Raw genomic sequence first — 5,000 nt, forward strand, 5'->3', positions numbered from 1 at the left:
CACACGCACACGCACATGCACACACACACACACACACACACACACACACACATCACCAGATCTCCTCATAAAGCCCTCATCAGATCTTTCCTCTAGATCCACACCACAGTGTTACTTTCTCAAGCTGAAGCCTGTTTGTTGAGTAGGTTTCGACTCCTCCAGAGCGTAAAGCCACGAAGCGGTCCGGTGAGCGTAATCCAGAGTGACACCGGAGCAGAAGCCGGTGGATTACGGGACGGACTCAAACTTCAAGGCCTCGAACGAGCGGCCCGTGTTTCCAGGCTCCGGATCGGCTCAATAAGGGATCGGCGTGTAAGTCAGCGGCCGGTAATAACAAGCGCAGCCGAAGGAATTAAAATCACACGTTTAATTAATTCTAATTAGCATTGTTTTTAATCAACGAGCAAATTCCAAAATGACTTTTGACAAGCTAATTAGCTCATGCAAATCTGCGCCCGCGTTCCCCGGCGCCGGAGCGCTCGCTCTGAGCCAAAGCAAATCACGCGCGGCAGAAAAAGACAGGAAAACACGAGCGGCGAGCTAGCTTTTACATATTCATACGCACACATAAACAGAGGCGTTAGCAAACACTCGCGTCCTGGAGAACTCTCCACCGATGACTTTGCTCGTGGGCGACTTCTCGTTATCGTCTGAGCCTGACGAACTTAATTAAGATCTGTCGAAACTAGACGCCTCTTAATCACAGTAATGTACCGCATCCTTCCCGGTGAGCTTCCTTCAATTACATCTAGCGACGTGAGGAGAGCGGCTGACCAGCTACAAACAATAGCATCTCATCGGATCTCCATGGTTTCTCATAGCTCTACTTCTCAAATCTAGCTTCTGGGATGTTTCTGAAGAGCTCTAAACTCTCTAAACTCTTCACGCTCGATGCTATCTCGCTGGTTTGGGTCCGAAAGGCGATCGCAAGTCACAGATCTCATCACGACCCCATCCGTGCCTCGTCAGATTCGCCCACCGTAGGTTTAGAAGAAGAGTTGGCATCTTGCTTCTCCTGGACAAAAGCGAGATAAAAGCCTCTCCCTTCTCAGATGTTCCTCGTAAGAAAAAGACTCAAACTCATCACGATCTCAATCACTTCTCGTCAGATTCTTCCACACTGAATTTGACAGATTCACGACGGCCGTTGACATGGTCTCAACCAGATTTAACATCTATAATCAATCGTTTCGCTCTGTGTTGACATCTCTTACATCTCGTTTCAGGAGCAAGAGTCTCAGGTGTTTCTCGAGTCGTAAAAGAGACGAGTCTGAGCGATTGCTTCTACGATAAACCCCTCGTTCTCTTAAATCCTGAATAAAAGTGTCCTGCTTCTCTGGAGTTATAAGAGCGATGGGTTTATCCTCCAAAACAGGACAAAAATATTAAGAGTTATTGAATCAAGATGAATCTACTTTAGAAAAATCCAAATTTTGTTCGTTTTTGCTTAGAACAAGCAAAAATATCCACCGACGAGAGAAAAAATAATCTCGTTTATCTTTTGAATCCATTCTTTTTCTTACCCCGTTGATATTTTGCTCGTTTTAAGCAAAAGCCAACAAAATTGTAATAATATTTAAAGTCATTTAATTTCATTTAAAATAGCAACAAGCGCCATCTTGATTCGAGAGCGCTTAGCCGTTAATACTAGAACAGCAAGAAAACTAATTTTCTTTATTGTCTGTCCATCATCTCAGTTGTTTCTCACAGACGGGAGCGAGATGTTAAAAGAGACGAGTCTGAGCGATTGCGTCTACGATAAACCCCTCGTTCTCTTAAATCCTCATATTTCAGTTATAATCTCTCTCAAACATCTCCGTTGTTCCACAAAGACACGAATAAAAGTGTCCTGCTTCTCCGGAGTTATAAGAGCGATGGGTTTATCCTCCAAAACAGGACAAAAACATTAAGAGTTATTGAATCAAGATGAATCTACTTTAGAAAAATTCCCCCCCCAAAAAAATCCAAATTTTGTTCGTTTTTGCTTCGAACAAGCTAAAATATCAACCGACGAGAGAAAAAAATAATCTCGTTTATCTTTTGAATCCATTCTTTTTCTTACCCCGTTGATATTTTGCTCATTTTAAGCAAAAGCCAACAAAATCATTTAATTTCATTTAAAATAGCGCCATCTTGATTCGAGAGCTCTTAGCCGTTCATACTACAAAAGCAAGAAAACTAATTGTATTTATTGTGTGTCCATCATCTCAGTTGTTTCTCACAGACGGGAGCGAGATGTTAAAAGAGACGAGTCTGAGCGATTGCGTCTACGATCATAACGTCAGACTCTTTGTGCTGGAAGTATTCCCTACAAGAATCACGCGCGATCATCCTTAAATAGCTAAATGCTGAGCGTAGATGGGATCTCACGTCCGGAGCGCACCGGGAGAATCGCGCTGACATTTGCTGTAATTTGCTGATCCTCTAAGCGGCTCGCTTCAGTCCGCTTCGGCTGTAAGTGGAGTCAGCCAACAGCAATTACAGCGCGAGCGCTCAGCGGGAAGAAGACTTTAGCGGCGCGCTGCTGTCAGGCCGCCGTTCCCGCACCGGGGGACTAATGCTTTCATCGTCCTAGCCAGCTCCTTTCAATGAGACCTCGGGGATTCGGCACGGAAAAATTATTCCCATTTTCTGAGCCGTCACGGAAGACGAGCGCAGCTGCTTTTATGCACGACTCCCGTCACGATGCGCAGGAAAGTCCTAGCGTGTGCGGTCGGGTCCTGTCGCCCATTCTTTTAAGCGGAGGGAACTTTTAACGACCCTTCTAGCGCGTTTCATCTGTGCTTTAATGAATCAGTGTCCCGAAATAAAGATCCTGCGCGTTCAGAGCCCAAGGCGAATTCTGGCGTCGTTTACTGATATCTTTCATACTCTTATTTATGTTTTTTGGGGAATAAAGGCTGCGTGAAATCAAGAAATGCTGTGTTTGAAAGTGAATATCTGAAAACGAGGAGATAAATAAAATATTAGTGCTGCAATTTTAAGGCTGCATTGTAAAAATAACATTACTTTTGCTCAAAGGCTATTTTTTTACATTCTGCTGGTACGCAATCGAATTTTTATATGCGATAAATTATAGATTTTAAAACAAAACTAAAAATCTATATAAATATTAGATTAAAACTATAAAACAATATAGAAATATTATAAATACAACATGTAATCTATCATTTATCCACCCCTATTTTTGTTAAAATTAAAAATACTAACAGTGTTGGAAAAAATACAATCTATAAAACTATATAAATATATATAAATATAAATATATATATATATATATATATATATATATATATATATATATATGTGTGTGTATTTGTGTGTATATATATATATATATATATATATATATATATATATATATATATATACATACATAAACAAACACAGCATACTTTGAGATTTTTTGCAAAATAAAAAACACAAAAATGCCATTTATATTACAATCGCAATAAACTAATCACGCAGGCCTATCATACACGTTTGAAAAAACACAAACGAGCGTAAACGATGTAAATGATGAGCGAAATGGTGAGCTTTTGAATAAAATGAAGACTCTCCCTAAATATTTTATAAGGAATTACAGCTTTCGAGCTCTTATAAATGACGAACAAGTCATTAAAGAGATGCAATAAAACATTTACAGCTGTTAATAATCTCTCTTTCGACTCCAAGGATCACTCACATGCAAAAAGAAAAACATCATAAAGCAAATCTAATCTCGCTAAACCTGCAGTTGTGAATAAATGAGGAGGAATCAGGGTGATGTTCACGGCCGCGTCTCGCTTTGATCTGAGCAACTTCAGGCTTGTTAAAGGCTTTTCTGCCCTTGTTCTGTTAAAACCGATTTTCCTTTGAACGCCGGCCTGTAATCGAGAAAGACGACGACGCGCCATTTACAGACACGCCACGAAACAGGTGAGTTCGAAGAAGCGCGTAGCCCCGCCCCCAACGGAACCTCATTGGCCGTGTCGACGCTAACTGAGCTCTGATTGGCTGGCGCCGAGGCCTGGTTGTAAACGGCTGGCGGTCAGAGAGGGAGCGAGTGAAAGAGGTGTTTGAGTCGCCGGCGTCCCCGAGGACGAGCCAGCGCTCGCTCCAGTAAACAGGTAATTACGCCGCTCCGCCGCAGCTAAACCAGTCTATTAAAGGAAGTGATTGCGTTCAGAGCTCCACGACTCCAGAAACATCTCACAACAATTAACTAGCAATCAGACGCGGCCTCCAGGGGCATGCTGGGAGAACGCATGCGCTGACAGCCAGATTAGGCCAGACACATAGCGGCTAATCCATTTATTCTGTGCTAAACCCCCCACAACAACAACAACAACAACAACAGCAGATGATTAATTGTTTCAGCATTAAACGGCTCAGTGTGTGTGTGTGTGTGTGTGTGTGTGTGTGTGTGTAACAACTTCTAACACAGTTCAGTCCAAAGTTTGCAAATTGAAACGGTTTAGAAATGGTACGCTCGATCCGACTCGATCAGCAGAACAGATATATTTGTAGCAATAAACGACAATCGGTCGAAAATATCTTATTCATAAAAGTTTGCTTATAGGCCAAAAATCATTAAAGAGCATGCTCCATAAAGATTTCCTACCGTATCTGTATTAAAACCTATATGCATTGCTAAAATCTCTATTTGCTCAACTTTAAAGGACATTTTCTCAGTATTTAGACAGATTTTCCAGATCAGTCGCATCTCGGCCAAACGCCGTCCTATCCTACCAGACCAGACCTCAGTTTATTCATGATATTAATCTCAATTTCCAAAAGCGGTCTGTTCTGACAGGTTTGCTGCTCACGTATCTCGACTTATCCAAAGGGGTTCCCCAGGGCTCTGTTTTGGGACCTATTTGGTTTTCTATTTACGTACGTGATTCGTCCTTAACGTTCAAGCAAAAACACGCCGACGATACTATTATATACGCGCTTGCTCCAGTTTTAACACGCAGAGCTTCAGATTGCATTCGAGTCAAAATGATGGTGATATAGTA

At 41.8% G+C, this 5,000-nt stretch overlaps 1 protein-coding gene across 16 annotated transcripts in view; it reads right to left on the minus strand.

Moving 5' to 3' along the window:
- Positions 1 to 5,000, minus strand: part of ptprma (protein tyrosine phosphatase receptor type Ma) — a 177,413-nt gene that overhangs the window by 15,848 nt on the left and 156,565 nt on the right. The window lies entirely within an intron of this gene.

The sequence above is a fragment of the Puntigrus tetrazona genome, chromosome 24 (assembly GCF_018831695.1).
Source record: "Puntigrus tetrazona isolate hp1 chromosome 24, ASM1883169v1, whole genome shotgun sequence".
Classification (NCBI taxonomy): domain Eukaryota; kingdom Metazoa; phylum Chordata; class Actinopteri; order Cypriniformes; family Cyprinidae; genus Puntigrus; species Puntigrus tetrazona.